This window comes from Sinocyclocheilus rhinocerous, unplaced genomic scaffold, assembly GCF_001515625.1.
Source record: "Sinocyclocheilus rhinocerous isolate Xijiao unplaced genomic scaffold, SAMN03320098_v1.1 scaffold1616, whole genome shotgun sequence".
NCBI classification, from domain to species: Eukaryota; Metazoa; Chordata; class Actinopteri; order Cypriniformes; family Cyprinidae; genus Sinocyclocheilus; species Sinocyclocheilus rhinocerous.
The window spans coordinates 156,507-177,057 of NW_015645077.1; the positions used below are offsets into that span (position 1 = coordinate 156,507).

The 20,551-nt window shown below is 35.3% G+C and overlaps 1 protein-coding gene across 3 annotated transcripts in view; it reads left to right on the forward strand.

Moving 5' to 3' along the window:
- LOC107705640 (T-lymphoma invasion and metastasis-inducing protein 1-like) overlaps window positions 1-20,551 on the forward strand; it is an 81,614-nt gene that overhangs the window by 11,052 nt on the left and 50,011 nt on the right. Inside the window, exon 1 of one of the 3 annotated variants that reach the window (XM_016509030.1) lies at window positions 8,222-8,512. The exons of 1 other annotated variant lie outside the window; for it this stretch is intronic. The gene's annotated coding sequence lies outside the window, so the exon portion shown is untranslated. Of the gene's footprint in view, window positions 1-8,221; window positions 8,513-13,034; window positions 13,112-20,551 lie in introns of those variants that run through there. One more of the 3 variants, XM_016509031.1, reaches the window with a different exon arrangement.

Here is a 20,551-nt window from a genome sequence, read left to right on the forward strand (position 1 = left end):
ATTATTTTTCACGTGTGGTGCCAGTGATGATGCTTCTTACGTCCGTTTCGGAGAACCAGAGGACAAATATTTCAATCGATCGCTCAAGCATGGCACCGAAATGAGGCAACCGGATTCGGTTATAGTACATACCGGTTACATAGGTACCGGTGCCATATTGGTACCGGGTTTCGGTACCCAACCCTGATCGATGTATCGAACACAGCACTACTGAAGACTGGAGTAATGATGCTGAAAATTCAGCTTTGGTCACAGCAATAAATTACATTTTAAAATATATTCAAATAGAAAACAGCTATATTAAGTTGTAATAATATTTCACAATATTACTGTTTTTACTGTATATTTGATCAAATAAATGCAGCCTTGGTGAGCAGAAGAGACTTATTTAAAAAACATTGAAAAATCTTACTGACCCCAAACTTTTAGTGTAGATCAAATTAATTTAATTTACCTCTTATTATTATTATTTTTTTTTTCAAAAAGTGCATAACCCATTTTAGAAAAGACTTCCCAGACAGTGAAAAATACTTTTTAAAATGTCATATTAAAATTTATAGAATGTTAATAAGATTCATATTTATATGTAAAGAAATGTTGCTTTACAAAATAAACAGTTAAATCTGTTCAATGATGTCTAATATCAGTATACCATGAATTATATCAGAAGTCACAAGGGACACAAAAGGCAGTTTCCTGAGAATGACCCTGATTCTTTCGTTTTTCTTTTAGTTTTTCATTTTCATATCCATTGCACAGATATTTCCTCCAAAATCAGCACATTGTGTATTTTCTTTTGAGGGAATGAGTGATTTTGCTAAATCAGGTTTTGTTTTGCGTGTGGTTGGGAGGTTTTCTGGATGGTCTGAACGGAAGGACATTGACTGTCCCATAGTTCAACTCTGGCTGTGTTCACAATTTATTTTTTATTAAGGAAGCGGATTGTTTTGTGGGACAGTTTGATTTGTCCTGTATTTGCAAAACAAAGACACTTGTTTATTTTATGACACTATGTTGAAGGAAACATTCAACCAAAAATTCTAATTCTGTCATTTGTTTCTCACCCTCATGTCATTCAAAACTGTTTGCTGTTAACTTTTCATGCAACACAAAATGACTAATTTTGAAGAATCTTCAGCAGCTCTGTCTTAAGGACAGTTTGTAATGACTATGTTTTTCAAGCTCCAAAAAGGGCAGTATTTGTATTTGGTAAAAATACAGGTTTGGTATGACAGAACAGAACTGTACATGACTTGCTCACCAAAGGATCCTCTGCAGTGAATGGGTGCCGTCAGAATGAGAGTCCAGACAGCTGATAAAATCATCACAATAATCCACAAGTAATCCACACCACTTCAGTCCATCAATAAATTCCTTGTCAAGTGGAAAGCTGCGCGTTTGTAAGAAACAAATCCATCTTGAAACTTTAAACCATCACTTCTGATCAAAATACAAGTCCATATTTCATTATAACACTTCTTCCGATGAAAAAGTCCATCCCGTTGTCCTCCCACATCAAAATTAGAACTGTTTTCACTTGTAAACAGTGCTTGATCTGTGCATATTTCTCTCCTGATTCAGACAAGACAACTTTTTCACTGGAGAAAGCAATATTATGGATAAAGGACTCTTGAAATTTAAAACGTCTTAGTGATGGATTTGTTTCTTACACGCAGCTTTTCACTTCATAAGATGTTAACTGATGGACTGGAGTGGTGTGGATTACTAGTGGATTATTGTGATGTTTTTATCAGCTGTTTGGACTCTCATTCTGACGGCACCCATTCACTGCAGAGCATCCACTGGTGAGCAAGTGATGGAATGCTACATTTCTCCAAATTTGTTGCAACGAAGAAACAAACTCATCATAGATGAACTAAGGATAAGTACATTTTTTAGCAAATTTTCATTTTTGGGTGAACTATTTCTTTAAGACACAAAAATTTCTGACATCAGAACCGTTCGCCAGAACAACGTTACCTTTGTCCCTCCACACTGTGCAGTAATCAGCGTGCAGTCATGCTGCCCAAAGTCATGTGACCCTGCAGGGACGCCCCCTTCCCCTGGTGCTGTGTGTGCAGATAATCAAATGTGTACAATCATGATTGTGCGAGAAGATCAGCCCACCTCATGCCAACATATCATCGGTTGCCTGAGCGTTTACATGACATGTTCTGGCTGGTTTGCATTCATAGCAGACTGCTTTGATGTATATTGGAGAGAAGGAGAAGAAGGAGATGAGATGGAGTCTGCAGGGGATCCTCACTAATGATCTCCAGTATGCTCCGGCCAATCCCTTTCATCTGGTCCCTAATACTGAGGCTGAGTCTTTGTTGTTTGAGATCAAGCCTAGTAGGACTGTAATAAATATTTATTTTTCTTCTTAAGCCCTAATTGAAGTGAGGTATGGCATGGCATGTTGTTTCTACAAGAGAGGGAATGAGTGAAGATCAGATCATAGTAAGTCAAAATGCCTGGTATTTATTAGAGATTTGAACCAGAATCTCAAATATTGAAGGTTCCTGTACATATTTAGCAGCTGTTGCTTCCTAACAAGAATCTTACAGGTTCAATCCAGGGTTTCTGGAACATCCGAGTCATCTTCTCAAGCCTTTCTGACTCTAAAGAATCGAAAGATTTTTTTTTTGTTTTTAGTGATTTTTGCGTTGCTCTTCTGCTCACCAAGGCTGTATTTATTTGATCAAAAAATATAGAAAAAATGTAATATTAATAATATAATATATTAATATTTTAAATTTTAACTTTTGGTTAATGTTTTAAACATAAATATCTTTACTGTCACGTTTGATCAATTTGCGTCCTTGCTGAATAAAACTATTCATTTAAAACTGACCACAAACTTTTGAATAGTCCATTATATATTAAGCAATTAAAAATAAATAGCCACATTTAGATCAATAATAGATCACACAGATCCCCTGCAGTTCCTACATGGACTCAGCTGTATTATGGTTGACTATTGACTATTTACAGGTACTTTTAATGTTTACTTTTTTCATCTTTTACAACTTATTAATTGATAGATTTAATAGAAAGTGATAAGAAATTATTGGGAAAATCTCAAGCCGGACTCAAACCTGCGCCACACGCACTATGATTAACTGCTGCGCCACTAAAACCGACCATTAACTCTTGCTATTGTTGATACTCAGACTTCGAGTTAAGCTAAGTATTGAATTGTGTCTCTTTCTGCACCATTTATGCAACAGACATTAATGATAACAGCAAATCAAGTTTTTCTAAGCAGTTTTCATCTGCTGCTTGATAAAAATGTGGTGGAAAAAGTTTCTTCACAGAACGGCGCCATGAAATTATTACAGGACTATGACTTGATCTTGATAAGACAAAACATATAAATCATGAAAGCCAAACAAACGCTTGTGGTCACATCTCTGTCATGTTTTACAATCAGACAAGAATGTGATTCCCAAGTCACATCATGTTTCTGTGCATCTTTTTGCTAAGCCAGGGCATTGTTTCCAGTGTTATGAATATGTAATAAATAGCTGTGAGCAAATTTGGAGTGCATTTCCGTGCAGCTGGCGCGTCGATGATTTTAAATGAAAATCCCAGTTAGGCTGCTAGCTTTAGCGTTCGGCGTAAACCTCTCTCCTGGGTCATTGAAATATTGTGAATTCAGGAACAGTAGATGCTGGAAAACAGCTTCTCTGTGGGAACACTGATGTTTTTTGTCTCAGTCGGGGATGCTTTATTGAATTCCTCTTAAGGCTAATGCAAACACGGCAGACGGAGAAGGTAAAGTCCCTGACCGTAATTGAAAGTGACTCGTGTCGCCTCAGTTTGAAGAAGGATGTCGCTTTTGCTTGTCCTTTATTATCATCGTTTGCTGGTCTTACGGGTGATTCTCTGCATTAGCCGATCGAGGAAACTGGTTTTAGGAGCCGTTTGGTTTGCTTTAAGGCATAATGATGAAGTTTAGCTCAATTTCAGACACAACAATCACATATTGTTATACATTTTTCAGTGTAAATTGTTCACAAATGCATTTTTACATAATTTTTATATTGAATTTGAACACAATCAAGCAATAAATCTACTGTTTTACAAACAATTAACACAGACATTTGTTCTGCTCATGCTTAATGCACGAGGCCTGTTGTGTTTCTGTACTGTAGGGGGCGATATTTTTAAACCAGGTGTGTAATTGCTATAAGTATACTGCCATTTTAGCTAACTTTCTCTCAACCAGTTATAGCTATAGCATCCTTAGCAGCGTTATTGCATTGTGAATTGCAAGAACATTTCAGACCGTGTGATGTTTGAAATCTAGTTTGCGTAGTTAGAAGTATTTCGACCCTTAAGAAGTGTTTTGTTATTAGTGAATTCGTTTTTATGCTTTTTTTGTAGTGAAATAAATATTTAGTTAAATACATAAGCAATAATCTACAGTAAGTGAGTCATTATCGCAACATAGACCTGAATATGAGAAGAAATTCAGAAACACTGAATTCAACCTCCTCTTTGATGGTGGTTTGTTTTTGAGCCTTTATTTTGCAATAATGATCGTCTGTCTGCACATTATCCCACTTATTAAGCAGCTACTTAACAAATAAATTAATATATGAACATGAAATGTTCAATTCAGCAAATTATTTTATTAGTTCACTTGTAAGGAGTGTGCAAAGACTAAACTTGAACATACACTACCTTTCAAAAGTTTGGTATTGGTAAGATTTTTTAATGCTTTTGTAAGAAGTGTCTAATGCTTACCAGGGCTGCATTTATTTATTTATTTTTATTTATTTATTTTCGGCATCATTACTCTAGTCTTCAGTGTCACATGATCCTTCAGAAATCATTCTAATATGCTCATTTGCTTCATTCTGATATGCTGATTTGCTGCTCAAGAAACATTTCAGATTATTATCAATGTTGAAAACACTTTAATATTTCTGTGAAAACTTATGTTTTTTAATAGATCAATAGAAAATTTAAGAGAACAGCATTTATGTATTTATTTTAAAATAAATATTTTATAATATTATATACGTATTTACTATAATTTTTGATGCATCTCTGCTGAATAAAAGTATTAATTACTTTTCTTTAAAAAGAAAAAAAAACCATTACTGACCCCAAACGCTAGTGTAGCTCTTTATGAAATATTCGTTTTAGAAATAAGCAGTTAATTATAAAGTGTTGTCATGGACGATGTCATTAATATCAGAAATATTTGACTGCTGAATGCCACGATTGACCAATCAGAATTAGTATTCCAGGGAGCTGTTTGTTTATCACTATGTTTCTGAGTTATGTAAAGTGTCAGATATCGTGTTATTTCTGGCTCCAGCATGCTAATCACTTCAGTTTGGGTGTGATTGAATCGTTAAGAAGAATGTCTCCTTCAGCAATAGGACTTTCTGTCTGGAATTGGGGTCACAGAGGTCATTTCCAATTCTGATACTAAAAAATGATTTCACATATATCCCAACATTACCATATTAAAATGGCCTGAGGATCTGAAGCGTCATGAATACTAAACTGCTTTATAATAGATCAGCCCATACCGTAATGATTCATTTGATGCAGAATATGAGAGGTTTCCACGATGGTTCTTAGGAAGCAAACAGCTGATGGTTTATCATGCGGAGCAGACGTGGAGGTCAGTCTGGCATTCCTGTGGGCTCAGACGGACCTGCGTTTACCCTGTTCCTCCTGGGAGACTGTCATGTCACGTCTGTCTCTCCTCACAAAAACACAGACTCGTCTTGTTAAAGCTGAGGTGTCATTTCTTCACACATCATCATTAGCTTTCATAATACGTCAAATGAAGCTGAATAATTGGAAATAGCTTGATTTTATCCCTCAGGATTTGATTGGATCATGAAAAGTGTGCTATGAATATTATGGGCTCATTTTTTGTTTCTCTTCACACATATGGTCTAAGTTACAAATTGTTTTATTATTAAAAGTTAGGTGAAAGAAAAAGTTGTTTATTTATTTATTTTAATTTAATGTTAATTATTATGAAATTAATATTTATTTTTGGAATTATTCATATATTAATTATGCCATTTTTAAGATGTTTATTTTTGTTCTTTATTAATATTATTGAATTATTAAGGTTTTTACATTTATTTTTATTTATTTTATGGCATTATTAATATTTTTATTTTTAATAGTTATTAGGGAATTGTTCATATTTAATTTTTATTGAATATTAATTAGTAAATTCATTAGTGAGTTCATATTGTTTTAAATAAATTACAGTAAGGGTGCAAAAGACAAAAATTTTTCTTTCTTCCTCCTGTTTCTCTTTCTGTTTCTCTCACTTTGTGTTTTATTTGGGAGAACGTATTCAGCTGTGGAGTTTTTATTTTAATATTAATTATGGTGTTACTAAGATTGTTTTGATTTATTAATTATTATGGGCTTATTAAGATTTTTTTAATTTATATTTATTATGAATTATGGGATTGTTGAGATTTTTTTATTGTGTTTTTTTTAGCAATATTATGGAATTAATAAGATTGTTATTCTTATTTTTTTTATAATTATTAGTATGTATTCTTATTTTTATTTAATATTAATTATTTTGTAAATCAAATATGATTTTATATAATTTTTTTAATACATTACAGTAGGGATGCACAAGACATTTCTTTCTCTTTTCTTTCTCACTCTCTGCTTCTCTTACTGTTTCTCTCTCTCTCTCTCTCTCTGTCTGGCTCTGTGTTTTATTTGGGAGAAAGTATCCAGCTGTGGAGTTTGTACAGATTAGGGGTCATAACCTTGGCTGGCAAAGTTAGTCACTTTTATACGCCATCAGACTAACCGCAGTGTTGAGGTTCTTATTTTAGACAGTTTAATCACAATCGTCTAGACAGGAGGTTGCACTTCTGAGCTGCGTACAGTCCAGTTCATCTGTCTGAGCGTCTCGCCCCCTCCGCAGCGCGCCGTCGCTGGGTTATATCAGCCAGCCAATACCGCTCTCAATCTGGCCCCGGGCGTCTGTGCTGCTATGTATGCAAAGCAGCTCGCAGATCACCTGATCAGAGTGACAGAACAGCTTCCTGCTCCCAAACACTGTGGCCACTGCCTGGCGTCCCAGAATACCTACAAAAGGTGTGTGTGTGTGTGTGTGTGTGTGTGTGTGTATGTGTTGAAAATGAATTCAGCTCGGGTCGTCATCATTGACGTCTGTGTCTCTCTCCTCCTACAGCTCTGGTGCTATGACAACAACGCTGCTGCCTTCCCACCAATCACACCTCTATCTCCACAGACACATATGCATGCTGTTCAGTCCAAATATTTAAGATTTAACCTCTACTAACCGGTATTATGGCATATGATAGATGTTTTTTGTAGACTTCATGTAATGTGAGGTCGAGATGGGTGAATATTGAAAAACCCTTTTAGGGCCTGAACATGCCTGGATCATATTTTTACTCCAAAATCAAAAGAAAAAAATTCAAAATTATATTTTGCATGATGAAATGGAACCTATATATAGATTTACTGCATTGTGACGTTATTTTGATAACAGTTAAACACATTAATATCCTATTTTACCCCAAAATAAAAAAAAAATCAGGATTATATTTTGCATGATGAAATGGAGCCTATTTATAAATGTATTGCATTATGACATTATTTTAATGACAATTAAGCCCCTATTTTCAATCCCTCATATTCTCAGTACCATAATAAAAGTATTTTTCATTACTTTTATGTGAAAGCAAAAATTACACATTTAAAATTATTTATGCATCATGGTAGAACTTGTTGCATCATTAAACCTTTAAATAACATTGATTAAAATAATTTAAAAAAAACATTGTATTTCGGAAATACAGTAATCTATTGAGAATAATGGGGAAAAAATAAAATGGACAGACACATGATGATAAAAAGAATAGGAAGGAGACTTGCTTAATTGTCATAAAAATAATATTGCAATGGAAAAAAAAAACCCATCATGTTCCTAAAGCTTATAAAAATATAATTTATATTTTTTTAGTTTGATTTTGTGATTAAATGAGCCCTAGACATGTTTTTTTGTGGGATGTGCTCTTTAGTTTGCACTTTATTTCAGCAAGAGAATTTTGCCCTGAGGTGGGCGGAGCTCTGTGGGAAAGGTGCGATAAGTGGGCAGAGTCTGTGTTTGTGAGAGGCGGGTTTGAATTCTTGTGTAAATTTGGTGCTCTCCGCAGGGTCATACCAGAGCCGTTCAGACAGACCAAAAGGAGCAGAACCACACGCATTCCTGCTCCCAATCTCACAGTCAATCCAAGACAGAAGGAAAGGGGGAAGGGGAAGGAGGTAAAAAGAGTGTGGGAGAGGGGAGGAGAAGAGGGGGGAGATCGCTGAACGGACACAGCCCCCCATCCCAAGCTGTTTCAGTTCCCGTCCACTCACGTGGGAGTCAGTATATTGTGGAGTTGGAGACGGAATGTGGACGGCGATGCAGGAAACATGAGATTTTAGAAAGGACGCGTGTCATTGGGCCACAGGATCGCCCCCTGGGAAGGTAAGACATTTGTGCGGTTATTGAGGTGTGGCGGCAGGCTTTGGGTTTGTGTTGATGCTTTTCGGGAGAAGACACGCTGCAGTTTCACGGCTTCAAAGACTCTGGATATCTGTCGAGAGGCAGAGAAAGCAGATAAAAAGGATTTCCCACATCTGAACAGCACAGTCTGTACGTCTGACTTTGTCTGTCTCTCTTTGACTTGCTCTATTTGAACATTCAAAGAAGCTTATTGACATGGTAAACAAGGGTTTTTGCATCAGCAAAACATTAATAACCATTACATGTTTATTGTTGGGTATTTTATACTGAACACAGAGCTTGCAGACTTTTTGTGGATGTGCAAAGTATGTTGGTCACTTTCTAGTGTTTGTATCTCAATGGTTTCATAAGTTTAGACTTCTCTACTTTAGAATTGTTCTTATTAAGGTTTCACATAGCTGATATATCCTTAGTCAAAATATTCCTGTTGGAATTTCAGTCATTATTTGCAATCAATCCTAAAACATCCTAATGGAATCGCTTAAGAATTGCATTAGATTCTATTAGATAAAGCGAAAATGATTGCCTTTGATTTTATTAATTCTTTTTTTGTTGTTATTATTTGAGACAGGGTCACAACCATATTCACAACCTGGAAATATCAGGGAAGTTTATATATATATATATATATATATAAATTTTTATTTTAAGTTACTATTGCCTAGAAATGGCCCTCTTTAAATGCAAAATATCTCTGTAAAAGATTTTTAAATTCCTTATCCAGTAATTTGGAATAACTGGAAAAGCCCTCTGTTGAGACCTGTTGAGTTCTTTTGGATTTTGAGTAGTCATTATCAGAACTTTACCTGTATTTTGTTGGAATAATGTCTTAACTAGAGTTTAAAGAAAGCTACAGGAGTTTTAAAACCCTGAAAGATTTGCTTTAAAGTCCTTGTGATGTTCTACATGGACATTTGATCCCACTGGGAACCAAATAGTCCTTTTGTGAACTATCTGTTCTTAAGATCTACTTGTTGTTTGCTGGAATTCTATGTTGGAATTCCCAATAGGATCCAATTGAAGGCAAACATTTTCCTATAGGATTTGTTTGGCTGGGGATATGAGTTTGCATGCGTGACATTTGGACTGTGGTTTGCAAAATAAGTTTTGTCTCAAGCAAAGTTGCATGTCTTAATAATGCTGCTTTTCCAATTGCCTGTTGTATATCAAAAAGATACATCCTTAAAGAACAAAGCTCATTTAAAGCATTGTTATTGTCTTCCACCCGTGGTCTTGTAAATGCTAATTGAACTGGTAGTTAATGACAGAACATCAACACGCAAACACAGGCTTTCTGCGGGTGTCAGACGCCGTAAACAGTCCATGCGTGTGTCGTTAGAATGACAGAGCTCCTGTGCTGCTGCTATTGTGTAGCCGTGTGAGGAAGATGATGAATTGCAAATGTGTGAGTAGGTCAGAGTCAAGGAGAATCCCCTCTGAGCATGTCCTGGTGTGAAGGACTTTAGATGGGTTGAATTCATTCGCTCTGAATGGCCTGAGAAAAGGAAAGGCAGAAAGACAGAAGGAATCTCTCATCTGCTGGTATACAGATGGAAATGAATCAGCCATCCGCAGTCAGGCAGGACAGGAGGTCAGCGCTGGTGGACGCAGCTGTGAAGTGCATTGCATCATATGAGAGCCAGTAGAGAACACATATAGAGAGTAAAAAAACTTAAAGCTGGTCTGAGTCACAAGCAAGGTCAGATTTGGGCCAAAAGTGACCAAAATATGGTGGCAAAAAGGTCCCTTTAGCAAATTCTTGCTTCTTGCTGGGGTTAGTTGTCACACTTTTGCCCTAGTTTCTAGGTTTATTTAGACTGAGAAACTTTCTTTGAGCAGGAGTTTAGATTCACACTTCATTGAAAACATATTGAACCTTTGTGACAACATGCCCCAATAGCATCACAAAAAGGTCCCTTTAGCCAATTATTCTTGTCTAACATTTCATATAGAGGAGATTGGGGCTAGTTGTCACACTTTTTACTTAGTTTCTCTGCTTATTTAAAAAAATCTGTTTCTGAGAGACAGTTTCACCATTACAGATCAGGAGTTTAAATTCACAGTTCATTAAAAACACATCGACCCTTTGTGACAACATGCCCCAATAGAATCACAATAGAATCTCTTTGGCCAATTCTTGTTGTTTAATATTTCATATAGAGATAACCTTGGCTAGTCACACTTTTTTTTCACACTAGTCACATGCCCCAATGGCATCACAATGGAAACCTGCCATGAAATGTTGTATGTAATGATATAAGCTACATTTCATGTTGATTTGATTGTATATTTAAGCCATAAGTGTTCAAATTTAAGATTTATGTCAGTTAATTGATTCAGTTGAAGTGTTTTACAAAAATGATTAGTGTGTTGTTACTCAGTATGCCCTTCCGAAGGTAAAAATGGCCCTAAATACCAGTTCCAGGGGCAAATATTTGCCCTTAATTGGCTAATTTCTGAATAAATATAGAGAAAACCATATCAGTTTTGAGGAAGTAATACTTTGTTTTGACCATAGTGCAGTTCGGTTTTCATAATATCCATACGGGAACCAGCAATCAAGCCTACAAAGGTTTAATTGTTATTTAGTTCTGCACGAGTGAAGAACTAAACAGGTTTAATACAGACCCAAGCTTTTTCTTCCCTTGAAAATAATTGATTGAAATAGTTTCCTTCTTTACTCGGGGGACACACTGACTTTGATAATTAAAAATGAGGCTAGAACGTGATTTTCATAAAGACAGATAACTTTCATTGTGCTTTGATGTGGTCATTGCCGCTGGGTTGCGTTTCCTGTACTCAGCGTTGTTAATGAACTCTCCTGGGTTGGTTTTGGGGGGTTAGAGGGATTCAGAACCATCGTAAGCATGACGTAAGCATCCTGCACTTATGCATTGTTTTCCAAACAGATCCTTCAGAGTTTTATAACTTACAGGCCATACCTGGAATACTTCCCTGTCAACAGGATCGAGTGATGTGTTCACACTAGCAGCTGAGTGATAGTAGTGTTTAAACACAGGGAATCCCTTTTATCTGTTCGCCTCTCAACTTTCATGTCAAGATGCTCAGGTCTAGCTCTGTTCCATAACCCAGATAGCTGCTTTTCGGTCTACACAGGCAGCATCTTAATGTAAATGAAGCCTCATATTGCCTCATACTGTAAGTGACTGATTTCAAAAGCTTGTTGCACAAATAGAGACTTGACTGCAATTGACTACATGTTTAGTTCTAATTTTATTTATTAATTGTTCATATAGTTTTCTATAAATGTATTAATTTCATTATAAACAGAAATATAAAATGTATTAATATATGAAAAATATTAGTTAATTCCATTATTATTTAGAATTTAATTTATTTTAATATATTTTTGCAAATGTTTTATTATAAATAGCAATTTGAAATTAATTTATTAATCCATTTTTTGTAACTACACTAGAGATGTGTTCCAATAGTGTTTATTTTATTTTTTATAATTTAATTTAATAATTTTATATATGTATTTATATAAATGTATTGTTTTTACTATAAATAGAAATATAAAATTTATTTATTAGTCACTGTTTTGTATAACTGCACTAGAGACTTGACTACAGTTTATTCCAATAGATTTTTTTTTACAATTTTATTATGTATAATTTTATGTAATATTTTATATATTTATTTATAAATGTATTATTTTTTTATTATAATACAAATATGAAATTAACTTATTAGACATGACTACAAATAATTACAAGAGTTTATCATTTATATTTTTATTTAATAAATTATTTTTATTTTAATGAAGAAATATGAAATTAAATTATTATTGAGCTTTTATGTCAATACTCTGCAGTACTGAATGAAATAAGTATTTATAAACATTTCTCTTGCGCCGATATTATTTTGGATGATTTCGTTTTCTCTGTGAGCTGCATTATGGGCTTGCCTTCTCTACAAAGCATGCATATGATGATCTGGCTATATCTTTTGTTTTGATGGTACATACTTACTTAAAATGCCGTAGAAGTGCTGTCTAGGTAAGCAGCTCACTAGGTTTTGTCTCACTCCTGTGGCCTATAATTCCGTTTACCCAGAATGCATCAAAAACACCATTCATACCTGTTCCACCCTGCGTTTTGATGAGTGATTTAATTGAAGGGTTATTATCTCTGGGGTTGAAGGCAGCTGTTTTAAAGGGGTTGTCTATGATGTCAAACCCCAAGACAGGTGGTTTAGGTCGACAGACTTGTGCACACGGTTAGTTTGTTCTTCGTCTTCCAGCTCCATCGTGGCACGGAGAGAGAAACAGGGGGCGTTATTGTACTGGAGCCGGATGGAAATTAAAGGCCTGTGATCGGAGCTCGGAGCGTGTAAACTAATTTCAACGTGGCTTTGTGTAGTCATGTGTGTCTGAATCCCGTGCTCGGCTGCACGGCGCGGGGACGAGGGGTGGGAGGAGAGACCCCAGGGTTCGGCGGAGGCTTCCACAGGGGAAAAACTCAGATAATGTGCAGGAGAGATTTTCTGGAAACTGGATTTGGTTAATCTGTTCTCGGCGTATCACACGGGGCTCAGGTAATCAGAGGAACACATGCCGTCGCTTGTCCTTCAGAAAATACATCTCTGAGCTGGAAAAGTTTCTTGGTCTGACCTCCGATGAGCTTTAATCACCTCAATGTGTTTGAGAAAGTGCTGTTTGTTGTTTGTTGGTTTGGATTTAATGTGCTGGGTTTCTGTATGTACTAATTTTTTGTGTTTACTTTATGAGATGAAAGAAAAGTAGAAGAATTAAAATATAAAAACTAGGGCTGTCGAGTGATTAAATTGTATTAATCTAATCAATGAAATGATGTGCTGATTAATTTTGTAAATCAACTGGCACGTCATTTAATTAATTAGATAAAAAAATTAAGTCACACATTAATTTGGGTTGAGAAATTACCCCCAAAACATGATTTATAGTCATGATTGTGTAAAATGAGAAAAGCATTGAATAGACATGACAAAAAAAGTAGCTTTAGAAAGAATTATTTTGATTCAACATAGAATACAATGTGGCCATTTTATTGTTTTCAGAAGCTGAGTATGAAGTGGCATTTAGGTATGTTTGCACAGGTGGCATTGCATTCACAGTGCAATTAGAATTGCAGACATAATGCTATGACAGTAATTAGTTTTAAATGGGCATTAATGGATTTAAAAAAAAAAAGAAAAATGAAATAATACTCCAAATATGAAACTAAAACCGCCAGTAGGTGGCAGCAAGTCACTGTTTAAAGGGGTCATATGATGCGATTTCAAGTTTTCCTTTCTCTTTGGAGTGTTACAAGCTGTTCGTGAATAGATAAGATCCCTAAAGTTGCAAAGACTAAAGTGAGTCATTCAACTGATGACTCATTCAACAGCTGATTCATTCAGAAATGAAGCAAGTGTCTTTATGAATGGGTAACTGAATCATTGGCTCACTCGATTCATGGATTCATTCAGTAACGAAACACCGCTGTGCCTTTGGAACTATTTTCGTTTGCGAAACAGAGACAATATTGTGACTACAACATGCATTAAATGCGATAATCATTTTAATGTGCTATTTTTTCCACGATAATGACACCGAATTGAACGTGTTAAATCAACAGCCATTATAAACACAGTAGTGAACTCGCAGAAACTTCAACACAATCCATCATGTTTTTAATTTTAAAAAATGCACTGCACATTGTAAACATTGTTTCCTTAAGCAAGCTTGTAGCACTTTGAACCATTGTAGCAAATCGAGCCATTGTAAAGCCTTGTTTATGCTTGACACGTTCAGTCTGGCGTGAACCGCTGCAGACGTGCTCATCTCACGGCTCTCCCGAGGTGTTTACGCTTCACACGCTCTCCAGAAACAACAGGTGGAAGTGCAGAAAACATCTGAACCAACACAAACAGCAGTGAAGATTGCATTTGTAAACGACGTCACTTTTGCCAAACACATTTGTATGAATTAAAGTAAGTTGACCCAGTTGCTTATAGGTAAATTTACTCCAGTATTATGGGGTCCATTGAAACTTTGTCAAAACTCAAAAACCTATTTGTTGTTAGTATTTAGTTTCACCACTATAGTTGTAAATAATGATTTGGTACTAATATTCAATATTGAAAATATTAAAGTATCATGGTGATGCCATCCCATTAGCCAAGTAGCTTCCCCTCCCCTTTTGGTTTCAGTCTCTGCCGAGTCAAAAACATCACGCAGTGGCCCATTTCATGTGTAAACATGTAGCACAGAGCCGTTAAGTCTTTACCATAATTATAGCTAATCCTAATAGACAGTGCTGTTTTCACATGCAGATTGTCTTAAAGGCCAGTCATGTGACCTCACTCTTCCCCTGGGCTTGAGAACTTTATTTTCTTTGGTTGCTTCTTAAAGGCACAAGTAAACAGCGCAGACTTGTTGATTGACCCTTTTGCGTGCTGGAACATAGATGGTAATGCTTGTTGTTAAGTGGTGCTAAGTCTTGTGTGCTTTACTAAATATAGAAACAGTGTTTTTGTGATTATTTGTCTTATTAATAACGATGGGAATCATAAAACATCAATATTAATATCAATATTTGTAAGATTTGCATTAGCTAATTCTGTACACTGTAAAAAAAAATTTTTGCCGGAAAATTTATTGTAAACATTTCAGTCTTTCTTCAAATTAAATTTTTAATTCAATGTTTTACTTGCAGCTTTTTGCAATCAATTGTGAAATTTACTTGCAGTTTCTAAGTGAAAATGATTTCTGTATAATTTAATTTCAGTGTAGTAGTATTTTTAAGTGTCACTCAAAATTAAAATCTAAGTAGACTAGATTTTTATATTTTCATTATTCTTTTTAATTTTAGTTTAACAGATTTTATGTGCTTTTTTTAATATTTCAATTTAGCTTTAATTTATTCTTATTTTATTTTGTTTTAGTTGTAGTAATATTTAATGTAAGTTTTTCATCTAATATTTGTATTTAATTTTAGATTTATTTCAATTACTAAAAATTATTTTTCAGTATTCTTCAGATTTGCTTTAGTAAAAGTAAAGTCAAAGTAAACTAGATTTTTATATTATCAGTTTTAATTTTAAGTCATTTTATTATGTGCTATGGTATGTTTCTATTTAGCTTTAATTAATTTTTATTTTAGTTTTAGTTAGTGATTTTAGTACTTCACCTTAAACTTATTTCAGTTATTTGCCAAGGCAGCATTTCATTTTTTTATTAATTCCAAGTTTTTTAAGTTTACATTTTGCGTTTAATATTTATATTTTATTTAATTTCAGCTTTGTTTAAATTACTGAAAGTTAAAGTAAACTAGATTAGCATTTCCTCAAGAAAAAACATGTTTGCAAGTAAGCAAGAGTAGTTTTGTGCTTCTGAAGTTCTTTCTTTCAGGCTCGGTGGGGTGTTGTCGGGGTCTCAGGTACAACTCCCCCTACCTCCCGTCCCCCTTCCGTACAGATCTTCCACCTATTGAAGCACGGGGGCAGGGGATCATCAGCAAATGTCCCCGAGGAGGTGCTGGGACATGCCTGCACCTCCTATCAGCACGTCGTTCACGGGCTTCAAAGCTGCTAGATTAGGGCAGGATGCTGCATTTGCTATTATATAGGAACTCAGGAAATATGGGGGCAATTTTGGGAGCATCAAAAGTTTTAGTGGATACTGAAGTATTCAACCAGTTAATGTAGTTATGCAGTAAAGATTAGTGAGAAATTAGCATTCAAAAGATCACTTGATTTACTGCATTTGATTTTCGTTAATGTCAGTCATGTTTTTAATGTTTGCCATTGCTCAACCAATGGTGTGCATTTGGGAATGTGGCTGCCTCTTTCCCCCCAGTGGAATCTGTGTTATTTTAGTATTATTCAAGTATTTATTAATATTTTTTAACTACCTTTTATTTTTATATTTTTTAATTTCCATTTTAATTTTAGTTTAAATTTTTGTAAAATTACTTATTTAATTTTTATTAGTTGTTTAATGTTTCTACTTAGTTTTAATTCATTTTTATTTTAGTTTTATGTAGTACTTAAACTTGCCAAGGCAACAACTCTAATTTTTTATTTTTTTTACATTTTTAGTTTTTCATCTAATGTTTATACTTTATTTTTTTTCACGCTGTAAAACAAATCTGTAAATATAGTATTAATATGAAGGAATTGTCCGTATTGAATTTTTTTTTATACAGGTGTTTTACCTATATTTTGAATTTTGCACTGCATTGCGTTGTGTTTTAGAGTTAATGGAAATGTCTGTAAAATTAATGCATAATGTCCTGGCACAAAATTACTAGTACAATCCCCGTTTTAGTTTTTTTGTTTTTACAGTGCAGCTTTATTTCAGGTTTTAGTGCCTGTACTTTTAAAACAACACTGATATCAAGCTGTTTATGGCATTTTTGATACAAACAACTAATTAATTTGAGGTCTGTTTGCCACTATTTTGTTGAATCCTTTCTATAGTTTTTATTTCTTTGCAGTTTGTTTTTTCTGAGCAGAAATGCAGCCATAATTGCTAGAACAGAAAGAGCTGATTTGGTTGTCTCTCAGGTTTTCTGTGTGTCTGGATTTTGAGTCGACCTGTCACTGGAGGGTATCGACTGAAAGACCTGTCAATCATTCATCACACCACAGTGACCTCCCTGCACAGTTTTGCCATAGGCACATACTTTAAAATCATAAACGGTTCTTATATTTCTGAACCTCATTACGCTGGCTGTGTGTTTTATGTTGCGTTGGGTGTCTCTTTTAGACAGATGGTAAATTTGTGCTGTTTTCATTAGCGCTGAATGCCCCTCGCAGCGTTTCTCAATTAAATGTTTCTACGGTTTCTAAATGAGGAAAACAGACACCAAAACAGCACTGCAATGGAAACACGATGGGTAATCCTGATGAAGAATGATAGAAAATTATTGAAATTTCCAAAGATGTTAAGTGTTTGATTGGGATACAAAATAGTCATGGGAAATTTGGAAATAACTTCAGAAGCTTGCTTGCCCAGTGTAATAGAAATATAATTGGCAGAGCTGAAACTGTGAATGTCCATTTGAATGTACACTCATATTGCTCATTCTGTTCTCCAGATGCATTGTGGGTATTACCATCTCCAATATCACGCACTTAAAAACATCTCGTAAAAGAGGGTCACCCCTGGAGCATGTCACAAAAACGTCATGCCTATCTTGGTACTTAAATAACATGCATTTTTTAATTCTGCTGAATACAAAAAAAAAAAATATATATATATATTGAAGTGAGTTTGTAACCAAACAGTTTCAGTTCCCATTGACTTCCATGTTATTTTATGTTCCACAGAAGAATGAAAATTTGGGTTCCCATTGACTTCCATTATATCAGGGGTGTCCAAAGTCCGACCCGTGGGCCAAATACGGTCTGTGGATGAATTTCAAATGGACCACAGCTTGTCTATTAAAATATATGTGGCCCGCCAAGCATAATTTACAAATGCAGTTTCACAATGTCAACACCAACATTCTTCAAAATATGTTTTTTTTTTTTTTTGTATTCTGCAGAACAAAGAAATACATACAGGTGTGGAACAACTTGGGGGTAACTAAATAATGACAATTTTCATTTTTAGGTAGACTATCCTTTAAACTAAGTAAGTCCACCAAAGTAGTCAGGCATGCAAGATCATCTCTGGAGGTGATTCATTTAGTTTAATTTCATGCTGTCTATCCATTTTAAATTTAGTTGTGGAGTTTGCTGTCTTGTATAATCCAGAATGCTAGTCATTGTAGTACTTCGATAAAGTGCTGTGAATTAATTACCAAGCATGAACATCACAAACGGACCCTCGCTGATTTTCTTGGCAGGAAATGTTCCTTCTTTTCCACTCTGCAGCTGCTGATGAATTTTAGGTTTTGTTTCCAGCTGCCTCTGAGCGTTCCCAAGCTCCCACGCTGAGAAACGCTCGTCAGGTTGAGCTTTGGGACAAAAAGTGCTGTTTTCACCCCTTCGCATCCCTGAAGCTGATCGTCTTGACTTTCAGCCGTCGGTCTCCTGTCTCGACAGGTCATGGTATGTGCGTTCAGGGGACTCTTAATAACAAAGGACTGCAAAATGCACCCGTCACATTTTTTGGGAGATTTTCAGGTAAACACGCAGAGCTGTGAAGCGGGTTTCTGGATCGCGTGATGGAGCCCCTGGGTGTGTTTGTTTGCACGCCTCCATGAACGGGGATTTGGGCTGACAGGATGTTTACGGCTGTCGGTTATTTTCCTGACGTCACCGCTGGATTTGATAAACAACTCTGTGTGACGCCACACTGTTTTTGCTCTCTGCCAGGGATCATATCAGCTAAAGCAGGCCTTTATTCACTGAGAGGATACTCACACCGGCGCTCTTCTCAATCACACTTAGAAACTGATAAAACAAACATGCTTTGAATTTAAACCTTAGGTTTAAAAAAACCAAGGTTAAACCTCTTTAACCTTGTTTGGTGGCATATAAATGAGAAGACCAGAAATGAGCCTCAGGCCAGTTCAAAAGGTTTATATTTTATGAAACTGTAGTGCTGTTTGCTCATGCAAAAGTCACCAACACAATGCATGGGTGTTCAGGGTGGTTACTAGGGTGTTCCGAATGTGTTTTAACATGTTGTTTTGAAGTTTCAAGTTCAAATCACTAACCCTGTAGTTGGTATACACAAGACCTGGGCATTGTACAGCCCCTCTGGCTATCCTTGACCGGCCCGCGTGAGGTAATTGGTAAATTAAAAGTAAAAAACAAATAGATGTAGTTAGGTGCACGCAATACAAACGCACTGCTTATATTTTGAAGGCAACGGCTATTTAAAAAAATTTAATTATTTATTTTATTTTTTTTAATTTTTGTCAATATTTTTCTTCATTACATGTCTTGTTTGGTTATATTTCATATCATTGCATGTTAAAAATAATTTACTTTGTTATGCAAGCGCAAAACGTGAAACTGCAGTCTTATTTATAGCATGTTTATAAATATTTGTACGATATTATATTTTCAGCATATTTTACTTAACCTGTTCCGTGTCTTAATTAACCCCTTGGCATTCCTGTAAAATTGACCTAAAACGCCTAAAAAAGTCATACCCAAAGTAAATTGCATGCTGTTCTTGAGCCATTTGGAGTATATGCATGATTTTGGACTCTTTTGAATGGTGACACTTCCTAAACAGAACAAATCTCAGAATCACTGTAAGTCTTACTGGTATTGAGTAATAGAACTTTGAACACACTGAAAAGGGAAAAAAAACATTCGCCTACATTTGTTTTGTAAACAGATGCTTGCAGATGACTATAGCTGGGAGCCGTTAGCTGGAAAACACAATGGGATCACAGCATGAAGCCTTGTTGGCGGTCTGACAAAGACACTGATTGTACCTGCTGTAATGATTGTATCTTAAAGTGGTTTGCATCATTCATATCACAAGAATCTCAGCTTTGCAAAGATATGTGACATGTTTAGCTTTGTTTCTATCTATCTATCTATCTATCTATCTATCTATCTGTCTATCTGACTGTCTGTCTCGTTCTACCTATCATTCTATCTAGTCATATCTGACTAAATCTTATGCATGGGTCTTATGACTCTTTCTTTTTTAACATCAAGCCAATTAGATTCATGATGGTGGAAGATCATTTTGTAACCTTTTCACATTTGTATATTTATATATTGGGCAGATGATGTGGGCAGCTCTTTAAAACACTGAACACTGATGTTCTGAACCAGGGGTGCTAGCAATTTTGGGCCCTATGAAAGAATATGAGGTTGGGCCCCCTACCGCACCAAACATACACTATATTGCCCAAAGTATTGGGAAAACTCAATAATAAAAAAAAAATAATAATAATCGCCAAACACCAATACCAGTACATATGCGTACAATCATTTTAGACACTTCCAAATCTGTGGCAACAAAGATGGAAATACAATTTTTAAATACATGAATTATGTTTCCATCTTTGATGCCACAGTTTTGGAAGTGCCTTTTTC